Raw genomic sequence first — 21,547 nt, forward strand, 5'->3', positions numbered from 1 at the left:
AGATGACTAATTCAGCCCATGGTGGGTAAGACGTGGCACAGCTGAAATCCCGTACAAGGTGGAGTGGAAGAGTCAGTCAGGGCAGGAGGGACGTGGACGGTGACCCAGCGCCCGGAGCAGCTGCTGTCCCTGCAGACACGTCTGAGGTCACTCACGTCACTCTGGAGCCCTGGCGTCATTCTGCCCATATCACACATGCATAACCTAAGGTTCAGAAGGACTAAATAATTTGAGTTTTGCCTTCTTTACTTAATGTACTTAATGTACTTAAATGTACATGCCTTCATTGTACTTAGAATTGGCTTCTGTGTGTGAGGTGAAATAGTGTTGAAGTATATATTTTTATATGGATTACAAATTATTCTAGGCTTATTCAGTAAGGAATCTTTTCCAAGTTCCATTACTTCTGTTAATCAAAGATTGGTGGTAACTTCACACGTTTGGGCAAGTTTTTTAGCATATGGCTTTGCATGCAGAGGAGAATTGAAATAGAAGGCTAAGAAATGATCCAGCAAGTTTATTTCCTTTGACAATTGATAAAATCTATTTTAAATGAAAAAATAAAACCTCTCCAATAAATACTTTGAAAAATATGGAGGCATGGAGAACGAAATGGCAACCCACTCCAGTATTCTTGCCTGGAAAATCCCATGAACAGAGGAGCCTGGCAAGCTACAGTCCATGAGGTTGCAAAAGAGTGGGACACGACTTAGCAACCAAACAACAAAATATATTAAGTAATATTAGATTTGAAAAAATCATGATCAAACTAAAAACGTTTGAAAATCACTGGATGAGGATTGAAAAGAAAATAAACTGAAAATTCCTGAAAATATTTTTTAAAATGGGGTGGGGGGTGAATTGGGAGATTGGGATTGATGTATGTACACTATTGATACTATGTATACAATAGGTGACTAATAAGAACCTCCTATACAGCACGGGGAGCTCTACTTAATGCTCTGTGGTGACTTATATGGAAAGGAAATCGAAAAATGAGGGAATATATATATATACATACATCAGCTATATATTCACTCTACAGTAGAAACTAACACAGCATTGTAAAACAACAATACTCCAATGACATTTTTTAAAAATACTTTAAAAAAGAAGGGTTAAATAACTTGCCCACCTCAATAGCGCTAGCAGGTAGCAGACACTGGTTTGGAACTCTGGTTTTGAAGTCTGATCTGTGAGTAGATACACAAATATGGAGGTCCTGCTTCTATTACAATGCTAATTGCAGTGAACGGCACGGGGAATCAGTGAGAACCCTCCAGAGGCACGCTTCCCCGTTCAGGTGATAAGAGCTGAGGTCAGAGCGGGTTGATGGCTGCAGGAACGTGAACAGCGGTGGCAGGAAGCCCCCATGAGGGTTACAGCAGACACAACACCACAGCCTCTGTTACCCCTGGGACGGCTCAGGCTCTGGAATCAGACCAACCCTGGTTCAGACCAGTTACTGGCTCTGAGATCAGGACAGGTTACTTCTTGCTGACGTCGTGTCGTTATCTGTGCTGATTCAACGAGGCCATGCATAGAAATTGCCTGGCAGTGAGTCAGGCATGTGGCAAACACTTACTAGATGTTCCCAACTGATAATACTATTATTATTGTTTTCTCTTCAAATTTGACTTTCTCTGAATAAATATGTAATTACTAGTACCACCTTCTCTGCTCATTAGTCACAGTGATTTCTTTTAAGGGAGGAAAAGATATTTCCCTAGAATAATTGGGTGAGAGTTAAGGACAAGAAGAAAAAAAAAAGAATATGAGAAATGGAAAAGGGGAATAAAAACAAAAGGTCTATGTTTGGGAGATAACGATGATGTGAACAGTGCTGGGAGCAGAGGCAGGGAGGCAGGTGGACTCCGTCTGCAAGGAGCAGAGGCTGCCTTTTATCCATTTTCCTATTGTCCTAGCAGCATCAGGCCCACGGCCCTTCCATGAATGCACAATGGGCTCTTTCATTCAGCAAATACTACACAAACCTATTGAGCACCATCATGCTTCAATGAGGGTAGGAAGGCTGCGCCTACATTCCAATAAGGCAAGAGAGGCAATCAATGTGTAATATGCAAAGAGATCTACATATGTAAAGTACGAATATATCTTGAAAATGATAACAGCTCAGGAGACTTTAAAGGAGGGAAAGGGGCTGGAAAGACCCCAAGGAAGGGGTCCTGCTGCCTGAACAAGGGTGGTCAGGACACTGGTCCCTTCCAAGGCTGCCTTCTGAGTGTGCGGGGTGCAGGGGAGCCGCTGTGGAGGGGTGCAGCCAGGGGGAGTCCGCAGGGGATGCTGGAGCAGCCAGTGCTGGCAAGGCAGCTGGCCAGAGTCAGAGACGGCAAGGTAGCTAGGTAGAGGGGAACCCGTCAGCAACCCAGTCCGTAGAGACAGTTCCACAAGATTCTTGCCCCTTTGGCACTCACCCTGAAAGTAGTCAGTGATCATACCTAGAACCTAGAAAAAGTGATACAGATGAATTCATTTGCGAAGCAGAAATAGAGACACAGATGTAGGGAACAAATTTATGGCTACCAAGAGGGGAAGGGAGGGTGGGGGGAGCTGGAAGATTGGGATTGAGATATTTACTGACGTTATGTATAAAATAGAAAACTGATGAGAATTTCCTGAAGAGCACGAGGAGTTCCCCTCAGAGCTCTGTGTCATTTAAACAGGAAGGAAATCTAAAAAGAGGGGATGGATGTGTACACACAGCTGGTTCACTTTCCTCTCCAGCAGAAAGCGGCACAGCATTGAAAGCAATTCCACTCCAATAGAGATGAACAAAAACAGAAGCGGTCAATGGATCTTCTCCACACACGACAGCTCCTTTTCAAACCGCTGCCTCTGCACTGGGACTTGGGGCCGGTGAGTATGCATGTGAGCCCTTCGGAGTCTCCACAAACACGGGGCACAGACTTGTGTTTGCCAGGGGGAGGGGGATGTGGAGGGGGTGGGGGGAGTGTGGGGTTAGTAGGTGCAAACTATCATACATAGAATGGAGAAACAATGATGTCGTAGCGTGTAGCACGGGGAGCTCTATCAGTGTCTTGGGGTAAATCATAATGGAAAATAATATAAAAAAGACTAAATGCGTAACTGAGTCCCTTTGCAGTATAGCAGAAATTAACACATTGTAAATCAACTATTTTTTTTAAAGATTTCTAAAAAAAAAACAGAGGAGTCTCAGATTCCCAGCGCCCCTGCTCTCCCAGGTGTACACACCCCAACTTTCAAAGCCAGGCATCATACAGGCTCAGGTCCCCAGGGTAGGGCGGCTCAGCGTGGGGCTTGAACCCCTAGCTCCTGAGGGAAAACCTTGCCTCTGGGGTTTCCCCTCCTGCTTGTGGGTTCCCTCGCTGGGGGTGTGGGTCCTGAGTCGACCGCATCTCTGCCCTGCCATTCATCTTTGTGCTTTTTCCCTTATAACCTTAGTTACGGAAAAGCGGTTTGGCTTCGGGTCATCCATTCTCAGAGAGTTGCTCTCTGTGGAGTGCTAGTTTCAGTATACCCACGGGAGGAGGGGAATTCAGGGCTTCCTACTCTGCCATCTTGATCCTGCCTCGTACTTTTTTCTATTTATAACTCACTCTTTTAGATGTATTGTGTGTGTGTGTGTGTTTTAGAAATGCATCCATACAGAGGTAAATGAATACAGTATGTAAATAAGTAAAGCTATAATGGGAGAGTTAAACAGAAAAAGATGTGTTTGGTTCTTTTTGAAAAACAAATAATTTGTAGGGTGATACTTTGGCACCATGGAAGTCTGTTCTGCAAGGACCTTTCCCCGAGTAGTTTTAGCATTCATTGATGATCTTTGCCTGCATCAGTTATTTAAACGGGAGCTGCAAAAATGAGGCTTTTTCTGGTTCTACCCTTTCTCCTAAATCTGTTAGCTGGCTTGGTTCTAAGAAGAAAGAGCTTTCTCTTGTTAACTGGGGATGAACTAAGACCACTGAAATTTTAAAATGTCAGCCTTCGATGACCACTATGATTTTCACCAGAGCTGCTTTGTTATGATTTTGTAGACTGTGCTTCGCACAACTTGAGGAGTGGTGTCTGATGAAGTAGTCACTGTAGATTGTATACTTATTACGACAATTTTCTGGAGGACAGCAGAAAATCATCTTGCAGAAAGGTCTTCTTTTATCATTTAGACCAAGCTGCACTTGGGCTGGTGGCTGGGACTTATGTACCCACATCCCTGGCCACTCACCTTCAAAACTTGGAAATCAGTTTCTGGAAACCATTCCAGGATGTCCCCCAGCTGTATGATTCTCCCCAAAACTCTGTGCCAGCAGACATGTTTCTCCCATTCTCAGCTTACCTCACATCCTTCATCATCTACCGGAAGAGCACTGAAGCTAAAGCCACAGTGTGGCTCTTTAGAAGCCACACTGAATTGGGGGTGTTTTCAGAGTGACGGAAGAAACGGAAGGTACCTGCCGTTCAGTGACCCAGAGGTCCCAGATGCCGTCACCACAGTTCCGACTCTTCTTGCTTCTGTCCTATACAGGAGTAAACAGTACCCAGAGTTCACATCTGTACCTCCTTCTATTTCTAAGAGACAGTGTGTGCTCAATCACCCAGTCGTGTCTGACTCTTTGAGACCCCAGGAACTATAGCCCACCAGGCTCCCCTGTCCATGAGATTTTCCAGGTAAGAATACTGGAGTGGGTTGCCACTTCCTCCTCCAGGGGAGTCTTCCTGACCCAGGGATCGAACCTGAGTCTTCTGCATCTCCTGCATCTCCTCAGTTTCTTTACCACTGAGCCACCTGGGAAACCCTTCTAACAGACTAGAATTCTACAGAGCTGTACCTCCTGCCATGTGTTTATAGAGAAGCAAGAAAAATGATAAGACATCTCACTCAGAAACCTTTGCCCACCGAGTCAGTGAGGTTTAGAGAAAATCATCTACGTCTAGTGGGACGGGGCGAAGTGTCCTCTTTCAGGCTCATTGAACATCTGCAGGGTCTACAGCAGCTGCTTGCGTAAAAGCTGTTACATCTGCTTCTCCTTTGCGCTCTGTGTTTCAGCAGTTCACAGAGCAATGGAAAGTTTCAGCTCTTTCCCTCCCTCTCTTGCCCAGGGAAGCTGTTGGCAATTCCAGCCTTTCCTTGACAAGGTCCTTTGGACACAGCGTGCTGCCGCCAGGAGGGCTCAGCTGTGTTAGGAACAAGGTCACAATCCATCTCTTCCATTTCCACTGGCTACCACTTCTGTTGCTAAAACTTTCCAAGCACTTTTGGGGGTGGTTATTTCTTCTTGTACCATCACGACAATTTTCTTTTCTCACCATGGGAGCTGTCGTGTATAATCAAGCTCTCTGCTCCAAAAAAGTCAGAAGCGGTGATTACATTACCATTCGCTGAATGCCACCAACTCTGTCCCTATGGAATGTAGAGAAACTTCGTGCAGTGACTTCTATTTTTTGCCCTTTTTTAACAAGAACTCAGTTCATACACTCATGAAACATTTCACTTTAGAAACTAGAAGATGGGTTTGAACCACCCTGTCTGTATCTTGAAATTCAAGTTTTTCCAACTTAGTACCATTACCATTTTAAGTTGAACAACTCTTAGTAGTTGAGGGTGTCCTGTGCATTATAAGCTGTTTACCAGCATTCTTGACTCCACCCATGGATGCCAAGACACCCGGCTCCCAAGCAGTGACCTTCAAAAATGTCTCCAGTTGTGTCCAAACGTTCCCTGGGGGACAAAATTGTCTCCAGTTGAGAATCATTGTTCTAAATGATCGAGTATTAATATGACTGTGTTCAGTCTGATAACATACATTTCTTTTTTGACATTTTATTTTTTAATTTATTTTTACTTGGAGGGTAATTGCTTTACAGTGTTGTGTTGGTTTCTGCCATACAATGACGTGAATCAGCTGTGAGTATACCCGTGTCCCCTCCCTCCTGAACCTCCCTACCCCCCACCCCACCCCACCCCACCCCTCTGGGTTGTCACTGGGCACTGGGTTGGGCTTCCTGTGTTACATAGCCACTTCCCACTAGCTATCTATTTTACATATGGTAATGTACAGGTTTCAATTCATCCCACCCTCCCCTTCCCCCTCTGTCTGCGTCTCTATTCCTGCCCTGCAAACAGGTTTATCAGGCCCATCTTTCTAGATACCACATATATGCATTAATAAACAGCATTTGTTTTTCCCTTTCTGACTTACTTCACTGTATAACAGGCTTCTTGGTTCATCCACCCCACTAGGATTGAGTGAGATTCATTCCTTTTTATGACTGAGTAATACTCCATCGCGTATGTGTACCACAACTTCTTAACCCATTCATCCCTCGATGGACATCTAGGCTGTTTCCATGTCCTGGCTATTGTAAACAGTGCTGCAGTGAGCTTTGGGGTACATGTGTCTTTTTGAATTATGGTTTTCTCAGGGTATATGCCCAGTAGTGGGATTGTCCGGTCATATAGTAGTTTTATTCCTTTTATTTTTTTTAAGGCATCGGCATCTCCATACTGTTCTCCGTGGTGGCTAGGTCAATTTACACTCACACCAACAATACGAGAAAATTCCCTTTTCTACACACCCTCTCCAGCATTTGTCATTTGTAGATTTTTTGATGATGGCCATTCTGACTTTGTACTCATTACAATTTTAACTTGCATTTTTTGACTTTCAACACTGAAAGGAGCAGTGTTGAGCATCCTTTCCTGTGTTCATTGGCCATCTGTATGTGACATTTTATTTTTTTCTTTTCCAGTATAGCTTATTACAGGATATTGAATAGAGTTCCCTGCACTATACACTAGGACCTTGCTGTTTATCCATTCTATGTAGAATAGTTTGCATCTGCTAATCCCAGAGTCCCACTCCATCCCGCCCCCACTCACACGCCCCTTGGCAGCCAGAGGTCTGTTCTCTCTGTCTGTGGGTCTGTTTCTGTTTTCTGTCTCACACTCACTGATGTCATGTTTTAGATCCCACATGTAAGTGACGTACGGTGTTTGTCTTTCTGATTCACCTCACTGAGTGTGGTCATCTCTGGGTCCATCCGTGTCGCTGCGGATGGCATTATTTCATTCTGCTCCGTGGGGCAGTAGTATTCCACCATATATACACCTTCTGCATCCATTCATCTGTCCATGCATATTAGGTCGTCCCCATGTCTGGTCATTGTGAATAGTGCAGCTATGAACATCAGCGTGCACGTATCTTTTCAACTTAGTTTTGTCTTGATATATGCCCGGGAATGGGATTGCTGGATCATATGGCAACTCTATTTTTATCTTTTTTAGAAACTTCCATACGTTTTCTGTTGTGGCTGCACTAATTTACATTCCCACCACCAGTGTAGAAAGACTTCCATTTCTCCACACCCTTCTTACATTTCATTGTTTTATTCTTACCTTTAAAAGCCACAAAATCTCTGCCTTGCCTAAAGGTATGATAGAAATAAAGTTCTTAATCTTGCTTATTCTTCTAAAGAGTTATCAAAAGTGGTTCCTAATGAGTTTAACCAGTTAAAGGGGGAATAGGGAGGGGAATGCTTTTATTCTGTATAATAGACTAAGCAATGCCAGTTCATCACTGTGGGTAACTTTAAAAATACCAGAAGAAATGTGTAAAAAATAAAGAACTCATGCCATTGTGTCACGATTCACCTGTTGATTTGTGTTTAAGAGTAAGACATTTTAGAAGCCTAAGTTTACAGCAGTTCTACCACCAAAAAGACTAGTTATTTCAAAGGTTCTCTCTAAGATGATTATTCCAGGACTGAAGATGACACAATGACAGAGGCTGACGGGATCTTCTGAGCAAACTCAACACATCCCTTTACTGCAGGCGGGACACTGAAACCCTTTGTGATACAGCGGGGTGTGTGTGTGTGTGTGTGTGTGTGTGTGTGTATGTGTATGTATGTTGTGTGCCTGTGTGTCTGTATATATATGTGCGTGCCTGCATGTGACTATGTCTACATGAATTGTGTGTGCACGTGCATGTGTGTGCATGTATGTTCTGTGCCTGTGTGTCTTTATATGTGTGTGCCTGAGTTTATGTGTATGTATGTTCATGCATGTGTGACTATGTCTACATGAATTGTGTGTGTGCGCATGTGTGTATGTGTATGTATGTTGTGTGCCTGCATTTATGTGTATGTATGTGCCTGCATGTGTGACTATGTCTAAGTGATTGTGTGTGTGTGTGCGTATGTGTGTATGTGCATGTGTGTATGTGTGTGTATGTTGTGCACATGTGGGTCTGTATATGTATGTGTGTGCCTGCATGTGTGACTACGTCTACGTGAATTGTGTGTGTGTGTGTGTTCCCTACTCTCCTGCTTCTCGAGCACTCTCCTCCCTGCCTGGCTCTGCTCACCTGACTGTTGTGGATCTCGGGAGGCTGAGCCGCTTTTCCTCTGCTTCCCTGAAATGTTTCCCTAGTACAGTGATTCCAGCCCACGGTGACTTCTTCCACCCTTAAATCCTCAGTGCATGTCCCTACAACAGCATCTCACCATTTTCTTGGAATGTTTCATTGGTGTTTTACAAAAATGGGTTCCAGGTTCAAACAAATAGGGAATTCAGTGTTAACAAAAGGTCTGCAGATTACACTGCTGCAAGACCCCCAGACTTCATATGCTAAGGAGAGTCTTCACCTGCATGGAGAGTCTCCAAGGAAACACTCAAGGAAGGCCTCCATGAGTGTTTTCCCAACTGAATCCACTCTGCGACACTTCACGGAACATCTAATGGAACTGGAATTTCTGAGAAGAGTTTTCTATACAGCTCCTGTGACACTCAGCATATGCTATGTTATATTTTTATCTCTGCATTTCATTTCACCTTCCCTACAACATATGGGAAATTCCAAGGCAAGAATAAAATTCTAGCCAAATACACAGGAAAGTGAAAGTCACTCATTCGTGTCCAACTCTTTTTGACCCCATGGACTATACAGTCCGTGGAATTCTCCAGGCCAGAATCCTGGGGTGGGTAGCCTTTCCCTTCTCCAGGGGATCCCCCCAACCCAGGAATTAAACCCAGGTTTCCCACATTCCAGGTGGATTCTTTACTAGCCGAGCCACCAGGAAAGCCCATACACAGAGGAGGTGCTCTATAAATGTGCCGATGTTGAGAAAGCAAACCCACTGAAGAGCTGACCTTTGATTTGGGGCCCCACAGACGGCTGTGCAGGTTGAGACAGTTTTAGGGGGTGACATTCACCTCCAACATGAGGAGTGTTTCCCCAGGCAGTGCAAACACACCCAGGGCCCCCATCTTCCAGGCCCTGCACCTGGGAGCTGTGTTCTCGTCACACCCACCAGAACCTGGAAATCTTCACACACAGCAAATCTTCACACACTCTTCTGTCTTCTGTTCACACAAAGCCATCAGTCAGAACCACATCCTTCATGAAGATTCTATGCAAGAAACAACAGAGGGAGTTTGTGTCCCACACCATCAGCGAACTTTCCGAGAGTCACCCGTTAGACCTTTCTATCTTCCTGAAGGCACTCTCCAGCTCTGCCACTAATGTAGGTGCTGTCTTCTCTGTCCTTCTAGAAGCACTCTGACTTTCCTCCCTGTCTTAATTTGCTCCACCGAAGCACTGTGACAAAGCACAGAAAAAGGAAGCAAAACAGCCCAGGCCACCCCAGAAAGTCTTTATGACTTCAAGGGGAACAACCAGTGTTTGAAGGGTTGGGGGATTGAAGCGGGAACGCCGGCAAAACAAACCAACATGGAAAACGATGTCTATGGTTCAGTTAGAAATACCTATACACGTCAGCGGGCTCAAATTACGCCACGAGGTAACGTCTGTGCCCTGTATATGGTTCTTGCACTGAACTGGGGAATATGGTATGGTGCTCGTCATTGCCTGTCTCAGGCCTTCAGCAGCTCATAAGATGCAACTAGCAGCCCCGTGTGCGCTGAGCACCACCAGCAAGGAAACTGGGGCAGGGCCGGCAGAACCTTTCAAAGGGCAGCCTGGGGGGCAGTCCTTTCCACGAGCAGAAAACCTGAGGGTCGATGTGCAGTTTTCCATGACACCATCTGGTGGGTGGGCAGTGAGAGTCCACAGGAGGCAGGATCAGCCGATTTCCTGGCCCCCTGAGTCCAGAAAACAACGCTCTCATGCAGCTGTGGTTAAAGGCTGGTGATCAGCAGGGAGGACAAGTCCAGGCTCAGGAAAGCCCTTTCCTTAACAGAAACAGAGTCAGAAGCCAACCAGAGCAGGTCCAGCCTTCAGCTTGGAACTGCTGGGAGACCTCGGAGTCTTTGGACCATTTTATGAAGCAGTTTTCAGTCAAATCCTAGAGATTTTCCCAGAAGGGGAGAACTTTGATTCCCGCCCCGCCACTCCCACCCCTGTGTTATGTTAGGTACTTGTTTCTCTGACTCTGTGTGTGTGTATGTCTGTGTGTGTTATTTGGTCAGTCATGTCTGACTCTTTGTGACCCCATGGACTGTAACCCACCAGGCTCCTCTGTCCATGGGACTCTCCAAAATACTGGAATGGGTTGCCATGCCCTTCTTCAGGGGATCTTCCGGACCCAGGTATCAAACCCAGGTCTTCTGCATTGCAGGCAGATTCTTTACCGTCTGAGCCAAAGTTAGTGAGTGCAAAATACAAAAAGCTGGTAAAACATACCATCTTGAGCCAGTGAAGTCCTGAGTCAACAATTAGCACAAATCTGCAGGAAAATCTTCTTAAGCCTTTTAGTTATCCACAGGCCGACTTGAGCTTCTGTGGACATGCTCTGATGAGCCTCTCTTGCATTTTAACTGTATTCACGTGGCAAGGCACCGTGCATGGCTGACGTGGAACGGCTGCCAGCTTCTCTAAAGATGGAAACCTTCACACACTGACTAAGCTCTCCTGCCCTCTTCCAGAACGAACCCGCAGAGCTGCCACGTCTGACTCCCTGATACATAGAACATTAGAAACTGTCAGGAAAGCAGGGTTCGCAAAGTTTGGATGCCATTTGCTGGACCCTCTGGAATTCTGCGGTTCCTTCCAAAGATGCTGGCTGTGTCCTTGAGATGTGTCCCTTAGTGCCACGGGTTCTACTTCCTGCCTCTTGAATTTGACCTTTCCTCTCCGGCTCTGTGGGATTCTGAAGGGCTTAAATCTGGTCAGCGGGGCATGTAAGACAGCAGAGGGATAATGTGGTTCATTCCAAAGAGCAGAAGATAAAGTTTTTTCTGGTAAAACAAGTTATGCTAGTGTGTGAAAGAGTATTTAGAAGGTGTGGAAGATGAAGGAAATTTGAGAAAGGATGAAAGCTTAGTTTTTAAAGTCCTGTATCTCCACTGTGCTGTGTGCTTAGTCGCTCAGTTGTGTCTGACTCTGTGTAACCCCACAGACTGCAGCCCACCAGGCTCCTCTGTCCATGGGGATTCTCCAGGCAAGAATACTGGAGTGGGTTGCCATGCCCTCCTCCAGGGGATCTTCCCAACCCAGGGATTGAACCCAGGTCTCCCACATTGCAGGCAGATTCTTTACCATCTGAGCCACCAGGGAAGCCCATCTTGCCACTATTCTGAGATGAATCAATTCAATCTTTTCCCTTGTGGAAATTAGTAACTAGTTGTAATTAAGATACAAACAACTGGAGGAGGGACAGAAGCTACAGGTACATGGAGAAACACAGAGACAGAGAAAGAACCAGGATGTCAGCCGAGCACCAAAGCAGGGGACCGAGTAGCTCTCATGCTAAGTTATCTAGATCCCGAGTGTGGTCTGTACACCAGCAGCGGCATCACCAGGAATTTGTTGGAAATGCAGAATCCCAGGCCAAATCCCAAACCTACTGAGTTGGAATCTGCATTCGGAAAACATCCCCCGGTGATTCACGTGCTAGAGTGTGATCAGTTTTGCCCCAGGTGGCCCGAGGCCGCAGCCGCGATGGGCCCCGAGCAGCCTTCATCCTGCTGAGGCTGATGGTGCCCACCTTCCGTGTACCCTGAATCCTGGTCCTGCATCACAAGGTTATAAAGGGAAAAGCTGGAACCCCAATAGGAGTCTGCCACTCTGGTCTGACTAGGTCACTGTGATGTTCTATTTCTAGCCCATTTATCCAGAAACACATATAGTTGCCAGGAAAACACAGTTGAAGGGTAGGATCTTTCAGTTCCAGGGAAAGGAGAGGGGCTGGAGGTTGAATGTTACCAGTGGCCAGTGATTTGATCAGTTGTGCCAGTGCCGCAAAGCCTCCATGAAAACCCCAAAGGATCGGGTCCAGGGAGCTTCTGGTTGGTGAACATGTGGCAATGTGGGGAGGGTAAACTTGTCAGGGAGCGTGGGCATCCCACACCCTTCCCCACATACCCTACCTCCGGCATTGCCTTCCTCTGTCTGTTCCCGAGTTACAGTCTTTTGTAATAAACGAGTGGTCATAAAGTGTTTCTCTGAGTTCTGTGAGCAAATTAACATAACCCACAGCTGAGGTCATCGGAACCTTTGATCTCCAGTGGGCCAGGCAAAAGGCTGGATGTTTGATTGGCATCTGAAGTGGGGACGGACACCATCTCCAGGTAACAACTGTCAGAATTGTGTTGAACTGTAGGACATTCAGCTGGTGCCCAGAGAATCGCCTGGTGGTGGTGGGCGGGGGGCGGGGGGGGGGTGTTGCGGCTGGCGAGGAAACTTTTGCCACAAGCTGAAAAACTTGGTCCAGAACCCACTTTTATGATCTTACATATCTTAACAGGGAACTTTCATTATCTGTTTACAAAGCAGTTGTTAATACTACTTTGAACTGTTCTTTGCACCATTTAGGATTATATTAAATGCTTAGCAAGATAGACTTGATGTCATCTTACATGACTAATTTCTTCTGGCTTTATCTGACTATGAAGATTGGCCTTTATTGTTGTATGAAAATATAACAGTTAAGTCCTAGTAAACATTTCTAAGAAACTCACAGAAAATAGGTATAAAGTGCTTGAGTTGAAAGATCAGCCTACCCTTCTGGTAGGCTCAGGGCTCAGGCAGATCAAGGTTTTATTCTGACTTCACTAATCATTTTCAGAAGTTACAAGATGCAGAGGCAATGATGGTAGCTCAGTGGTTCCTAAGTTGCGCTGTACTCCAGAATTTCCTGGGGAGCTTCTCAATCCCCATTGTCCCTGACCAATTAAATCAGCTTGTCTGAGGGCAGGGCCAAGCAGGAGCAGATCATAAAGATTCCCAGGTGGTTGAAAGAGTGAGCAAAGCAGGGGCCCTGTTGTACTGAGAGGTGCATTCCTAGGACAGCAAATGACAGGCTCCCGGTCACCTGCTTAGTAAATCCATGCAACTAGAGAAAGCCTGAACACTGCAAATGAAGACCCAGCACAGCCAAAAAAAAAAAAAAAAAAACTGATGGCTGATCAACAGATGAATGAATAAACAAGATGTGGTACATATATACAATGGAATATTATTTGGCCGTAAAAAAGAACGAAATTTTGCCATTTGCAGCAACATGGATGGACCTAAAGGTGACTGTGATATGTGAAATCAGTCAGAAAGAGAAAGACACATTAACATCATATGACATCACTTATGTGTGGAATCTAACACATGAAACAAAAAACATGTATAAAACAGAAACAAAGTCACAAACATAGAGAAGAGACTTGTGGTTGCCAAGGTGAGGGGCAGGGATGCATTGGGAGTTTGGGATTAGCAGATACAAACTGTGAGTGAATAAACAACAAGGGGCTTTCCTGGTAGCTCAGTTGGTAAAGAATCCACCTGCAATGCAGATCCCGGTTTGACTCCTGGGTCAGGAAGATCTGCTGGAGAAGGGATCGGCTACCCACTCCAGTATTCTTGGGCTTCCCTGGTGGCTCAGCTGGTAAAGAATCCGCCTGCAATGTGGGAGACCTGGGTTGGGGAGATCTTCTAGAGAAGAGAAAGGCCACCCACTCCAGTATTCTGGCCTGGAGAATTCCACAGACTGTATAGTCCATGGGGTCGCAAAGAGTTGGACACAACTGAGCGACCTTCACTTTCACTTTCCTCCTGTATAGCACAGGGAACTATATTCAATATCCTGTGATAAACCATAATGGAAAAGAATTTATATATATCTCAGTCCCTTTGCTGTTACACAAGAAATTAGCACAACATTGTAAATCAACCATACTTCAATAAAATAATTTATTTTAGAAATTTCTGCTTACAACAGTTTGTAGATCCCCAGAATCCTACACACTTGATCTCCCTGTGTCCCTGGTAGATAAAACTTGAGTCTAAAGCAGTCACTGAGATCTTAAAGTACATATGCAACTTCACCTCGTTTTCACAATGGGTCGGAGAGTAGAGTGGGATTCTAAAAAGATCCTGATGACAGTTTAATCAAAAGGCTAAACCAAAAATAGTTTGACAAGGACACAGCAAAGATGTCTATTTAAGCCTTTACACACGAGTCTCGGAGAAGTGTTTTGACTAGCACTTTGGTTTCCCTACTTCTTTCCTGGTGCTGTGAATTTCTTAAACTTTTTAAAAAAGCTTTAAATAGATCTATGATCAGAATGACCTTGAACTATAACAGAACAAGAGAATCATGCCTATTACCACAAATACCCAGACCCTGTCTAAAATAGATCAGGCAGTCTTTATAGGAAAAAAGAAATTAAAAAAAAAAAAAAAAAAAAGGCTTGCTTTCATGGGCTCCACACCCAGACAACTAGTTCTGTTACTGAGCCATAAAGCACAAGGGTAGAAGCAGGATGTCAAAGGCACCATGAATACGCACGCCTGGGTGGGACTGGAAAAGATGCATGCACTGGCTCTGGTGCACAAAGCCAAACTAATGGTGACGGGCAGTTACAAAAACACTCTATGGTTTCCCTGCCTTCGGCGATTTGAGTCATAATCTACTTAACGCTTAGTATTTGGGGCATAATAATTTTCCTTATTTACATTCTGTTTTATTCCATGCAAAATGTAAAATGGATTATACAGATATATAGGCCATGGAAGAAAACACAATTTTGAATAAAAGAATGAAGAACATAAGCCAGATGAAAAATAGGTGGGAAAATGATGAGATAGAAGTCAAAAGCTGTATGTTCATGGTATCTGAGACTTGAGAGCTGCTGAGAGGTTGGCTACTCACCCAGCTCTACCTTTTATTTTATGAAAAGAAGTAGTATATTCACTGTCTGCTAAAATGAAAATGTCTGGAACTGAGACTAGAGGAGGAAAATGCCTCCAGCATTGTCAAAAAGAGGACCTTGTAAAAAATTGAAAAAATTCTTTCATTGTCTTTACAATCAAGAGTTTTGTAGAATTACAGCATCAATCAAGTTGTTGAAGCATAAGTTTCAAGGATGGGCAGACAAAATACATTGTTAAAAAATACATGTGTGTTTTATTCACTACAAATGATTACTGGAGCTGCCAAGACTCTGTCCTGACCTTGACCCCTCTGTGGGCAGATTCTGGTGCAGCTCAGTGACCAGGGGTCCATGCCTCTCACGTAACCAGCCCTCAGCCAAGGCACTGGCTATAAAAACTGTACACAATCTTGTAATATTTCTAATGTATTTCTCAGTGAGTCAATAAAAATGTACTGAAGATTAGAAATGGAATAACTATCCATTCCCTGCCTGCTTCATAGGTAGAACTTCGGCTTGTGATACCCAGGCTGACAAATTTTCAAGGCAGATAATATCTCAAAAATTATTAGGCGTATCAGTTCAGATCAGTCGCTCAGCCGTGTCTGACTCTGCAACCCCACAGACTGCAGCACACCAGGCTTCCCTGTCCATCACCAACTCCTGGAGTTTACTCAAACTCATGTCCATTGAGTCGGTGATGCCATCCAACCATCTCATCCTCTGTCATCCCCGTCTCCTCCTGCCTTCAATCTTTCCCAGCATCAGGGTCTTTTCCAGTGAGTCAGTTCTTCGAATCAGGTGGCCAAATTATTGGAGTTTCAGCGTCAGCATCAGTCCTTCCAATGAATATTCAGGGCTGATTTCCTTTAGGACTTACTGGTTGGATCTCCTTGCAGTTCAATGGACTCTCAAGAGTCTTCTCCAACACCACAGTTCAAAAGCATCAGTTCTTTGGCACTTAGCTTTCTTTATGGTCCAACTCTCAAATCCATGCATGACTACTGGAAAAACCATAGCTTTGACTAGATGGACCTTTGTTGGTAAAGTAATGTCTCTGCTTTTTAATATGCTGTCTAGTTTGGTCATAACTTTTCTTCCAAGGAGGAAGCATCTTTTAATTTCATGGCTGCAGTCACCATCTGCAGTGATTTTGGAGCCCAAGAAAATAAAGTCTCTCACTGTTTCCACTGTTTCCCCACCTATTTGCCATGAAGTGATGGGACCAGATGCCATGATCTTAGTTTCTGAATGTTGAGTTTTAAGCCAACTTTTCCTAGGATTATAATTTTTTTTTTTTAATTTCACCCAGAGAATTTTACCTAAAGCACCAACAGAATCCACTATGGACAAGAATTTGAGTCTGCCACCTTTGGGGGGCTTTATCATTAATTTATTGCTTGTTCTAGTAAAGTATAGTTGATTTAGAATGTTATATTAATTTCAGGCTTACAACAAAGTGATTCAGTCACTATGGAATGGTGAGGAAATGGCAACCCACTCCAGTATTCTTGCCTGGAAAATTCCACAGACAGAGGAGCCTGGAGTCCTATAGTTCAAGGAGTCACAAAGAGTTGGACATGACTGAGTATGCACATACACACACACTCTTTTTTAGATCCTTTTCCCATATAGGTTATTCCAAAATGTTGAGTATAGCTACCTGTGCTACATAGTAGGTCTCAATCCACCACCTTTGAATCAATCTCTACTGGTGGGAAATCTCTCCCAGGTGCCTCATCAAGTTGGAAGTGGGATTTTTTAATTTTTATTTTTTAATCAACAGTGTTTCACAAGTATGTCAATTTTATTATTTCTGCAACTTTTCATACTGTTTGTACTGTCATTAACAGTAGCTGATTTGGAGCTGACTTTTAAACTTTATTCATCTTACATGAAAATATTTGTAACATTACACTTATAAGAGATTTTTTTTTTCCTAACACACATGAAAGACGTGGTATTTTTAAAACTTTCTCTGAAAACCACCTAAAATTGTCTCATGTCCCACACTGTGGATATCACAACTTAAAGCCTATTAAAGCACTTTAGATGCAGCGGGGCACAGTGGTTTGAAACCATGGGTTCGAGGAACAGACTGCCAGGATTCAGACCCCAGCTGTGATTCTTGTTAGCTTCTCGACATTGAGCAAGTCACTTGATCTTTCTATGCCTCAGTATCCTCATCTATAAAATCGAGTGACAGCACCATGAATTTAATGTATACAAAATGCTTTTTTTTTAGCTGCACCACTTGGCTTGCAGGATGTTAGTTCCTCTACCAGGGACTGATCCACAGCCCTGGCAGTGAAAGTGCTGAGTTCTAGCCACTGGACCACAAGGGAAGTCCCAGTATACATACAGCGCTTCTAACAGTTAAGCATGTTAAGTCCTGGGAGGGAAAGATCCCCTGGAGAAGGGATAGGCTACCCACTCCAGTTTTCTTAGGCTTCCCTGGTGGCTCAGCTGGTAAAGAATCTGCTTGCAATGCGGGAGACCTGAGTTCAATCCCTGGGTTGGGAAGATCCCCTGGAGAAGGGAAAGGCTACCCACTCCAGTATTCTGGCCTGGAGAATTCCAGGGACTGTAAAGCAGCTTTCACTTTCAGTTCTTTCAAGTGCTGCGTGCTGTATATCCTCATTAGAACACAGTGAACAAGACAGCTTTGCTCTAGAAAGACCTGCACTGCCAGCCCTGGAAAGGTGGAGAAGGTGAGCTCTCTCGGAACCCCAGGGCTCCTTCCTGGTCCTCACCCAGCTCCTTCTCCAGGTGACTTGTGCTCATGGTCTCCCGTCCCATCAAAGCTAACGGGCAAGTTTCTGCCCTTACCGGTGGATCTGTCCCATCCTCAATTTTCTGAGTTAGTACAATATTCATAGTGACATTTGCACTTTTAATTTTGGGGAGCTGTTTGTGATTTAGGGGGGAGTGGCAAAATTAAAGGGGATGGGGAGGGGAGGAGGCAGGAAAGACAGAGGATGGAGGTGGAGGCCAGGCCCGAGGTCGTCAGTAAGTCCAGCCAGCCAGCTTCAGAAGGTGTCACGGGGCTCAAAGGAGATGTGCAAGCGGCTGCCGTGAGTAGGACAATAAATTTGCTTTATTTTCTTCTTTCTCCTTTTCTGTATTCACTGAGTTTTCTACAGTGAACAAGTGTTGCTTTTATAATGAGAAAAAAAAAATTAATAAAATGTGTCCTTGGAAAACTCCAAACAGCAAGTTGTTCAGGGAGAAAGGAATTCAAATTAACAGCAACTGAATATAAAATAGAAGAGAAAACTCTGACAGGGTAAAATTTTACGCTTATTCATTCATGAAAGACCGCCGAGGATCTCAAACGCACAGCTCAGGAAAGGTCTGGGCCTCAGAACAACTTTGTCCGCCCCCCACCCCGGCAGGCACTCGGCGTATCCACTCAGAGGAGCCAAGTGCCCGAACGGCCCCCGCTAGTTTTCAATCACAAAATTCCTCTCTAGCCCCCACCACCCTTCTCAGCACTTTTCTCTTTTTCCTTCGTCTATATTTTCTAAACTAAATGCAACCTGAGCATGCCGTCAGGTTCATGCTCAGTACCGTCCAACTCTCTGCGGCACTTTGGACTTGCAGCCTGCCGCGCTCTTCAGTCCATGGGATGTTCCAGGCAAGAACATTGCAGTGCGTTGCCATTTTCTCCTCCAGGCGATCTTCGCAAGCCAGAGATCAAACCCAGGTCTGCACTGTCTCCTGCATTGCCAGCAGATTCTTTCCATGCTGAGTTACTGGGGAAGCCCAAATCCAGCATTCACCTATCAGTGTGTTGGTTAATGAGAGTCCTTTTCTAAATAACCATATATCTGTCAATTTTATTTTTTTCTTTTTTTGTTCAACAGTGTTTCGGTTTTTTTTTTTTTACTGAAAGAAGAGTTGATTGTACATCACTTTGATGTACACCTATATATATAGTATATATATTTATTTATTTATACAATGATTCAGGTGTGTGTGTGTATTCTTTTTCAGAGTCTTTTCCAATATAGGTTATTACAAGATATTGAATAGAATCTTAAAGAACAGCAAAAGTTTTACTTTCCTGTTTGAAAAATCATATTATTCATAAAGAAACATGTGAAAACAAACTCCCTATTTGATCAGGTAAAAAGGGTGAGGCTTATCAAGAATGATGACACAGACTTCTTCAGTTACTCATTTCTCCTATTTTCCCATCCAAGCCTGAGTCCAAAATGAAATAACCCCATCTTCCTCTTCATTGATATTTTAAGAAATCTATTAATAGAGAGCAGCTAAATTGCATGAATCTTAGAGGGCACCTGTGTTTCCCTTAGCAAAATCTTCCACGAGAGCTACAGTCAGCTGCTAAACTAGCCTCCCAGTTAGACTTTTAAATTTTTTTTAATTTTTGTTTTTGTTTGTTTTTGGTATGGTTTGCAGGATCTTAGTTCCCTTACCAGGGATCAAACCTATGCCCTCTGCAGTGAAAGCACAGAGTGCTAACCACTGGACTGCTGGTGAATTGCCTATCCCACCTTCTTAAAAAAATTATTTTATTGAAGTATAGTTGGACTTCTCTGGTGGTCCAGTGGTTAAGAATCCCCCTGCCAGTGCCTGGGACTTGGGTTCGATCTCTGGCCTGGGAAGGTTCTGCCTGCTGAGGAGCAGCTGGACTCATGAGCCACAGCTACTGAACCTGTGCTCTAGAGCCCGAGGCCCGCAGCTGCTGAAGCCCGCACCCCCGAGAGCCTGTGCTCCAAGCCACCACAGGGAGAAGCCCGAGCCCCGCGATTAGAGACAGCCCTCGTGCAACAAAGAAGACCCGGGACAGCCAGTAAATAAGTACTTTAAGTATAGTTGATTTACCATGTTGTATCCATTTCTGCTCCACAGCAAAGTGACTCCATTTTATATATTTGGCTTCCCTGGTGGCGCAGTGGTAACGAGTCCCCCTGCCAAAGCAGGAGATGCACGAGACATGGATTTGATCCCTGGGTCAGGATATAGTCCATGGGGCCACAAAGAATCAGACAGAACTGAGTGTGCACACACACACACATTGTTGTTGTTTAGTCACTAAGTCACGTTGGACTCTTTTGCAACACCATGACTGTAGTCCACCAGGCTCCTCTATCCATGAGATTTTCCAGGCAAGATTACTAGAGTGGGTTGCCATTTCCTTCTCCAGGGGAGCTTCCTGACCCAGGGACTGAACCTGCATCTCCTGCATGGGCAGGTGCATTCTTTACCACTGAGCCACCCAGGAAGCCCCATACACATATATATGTATATATATATATCCTTTTTCATTTCTTTTCACTATGATTTGTCGCAGGCTGTTGAATATGGTTCCCTGAGCTGTACACTAGGGCCTTGTTGTTTATCCATCCCGTGTGTCATAGCTTGTATCTGCTCATCCCAACCCCCACCCTGCCCCGCCCTCCTCTCCCCATCCTTGGTGACCACAAGTCCGTTCTCTTCTGTGTGTCTGTTTCTCATTCGTGCCATCTTTTAGGTTCCACATAGAAGTGATATCATGTGATGTTTGCCTTTCTGTTTCTGACTTCACTTAGTAGGGTCATCTCTAGGTCCATCCACGTTGCCGCAAATCTCCCATCGCTCCTTTTGATGCTGGGGGCTGGTCAGGAATGAGCAGAGGCCGTGTCTACAGGGGAAGAGCCTGCACTGACGTTGCGGCAGAGGATTTGTGGAGTCACTTGTTATTAATAGCTGTGTAACGTGACCAAGAGACTTCATCTTGTGGGACTTCCTTTTCTCACATCAAAAACGTCAGCGACAAGCAACATCTCATGAAGTCAAGAGTAAATGAGATCATTTGACTCATGAAACACTTGAACACCTATGTGTCAGACCCTGTGCTAAGTCCTAGGGATATACTTTGAACAAGACAAAGTTCCAGCTCTCCAATAGGGCAGAATCTACAGGAAAGTCAAATCTGTAAATGGATGTAACCAGGGTTCTAAAAGCGGATTCCACAGAGGCTCATAAGATGGGAGGTGATATCAGACACACATGGGGAGCTTTTCAGATCACACACAGCCACCCCCGGGGGTCAGGGGTTCTGTGCTCTCAATAAGTCTCACTTCCTCAAAACTGCCCCTACCTGTACCTAGCAATGAAAGGTGTGGGGTTTGGGGGGTTTTTTGTTTGTTTTGTGGGGCATTTGGCTATGCTGAGTCTTCGCTGCTGTGTGTGAGCTTTCTCTAGTTGCGGTGAGCAAGGGCTACTCTCTAGTTGCAGTTCGAGGGCTTCTCATTGCAGTGGCTTCTCTTGTTGTGGACCATGGGCTCTAGGTGCTCAGGCTCAGCAGTTGTGGCTTACAGTCGCCCCATGGCATGTGGGATCTTCCTGGACCAGGGATTGAACCCATGTCCCCTGCATTGGCAGGTGGATCCTTAACCGCTGTACCTCCAGGGAAGTACCTGAAGGCATATTCTT

Source organism: Cervus canadensis, chromosome 28 (assembly GCF_019320065.1).
Source record: "Cervus canadensis isolate Bull #8, Minnesota chromosome 28, ASM1932006v1, whole genome shotgun sequence".
NCBI lineage: Eukaryota > Metazoa > Chordata > Mammalia > Artiodactyla > Cervidae > Cervus > Cervus canadensis.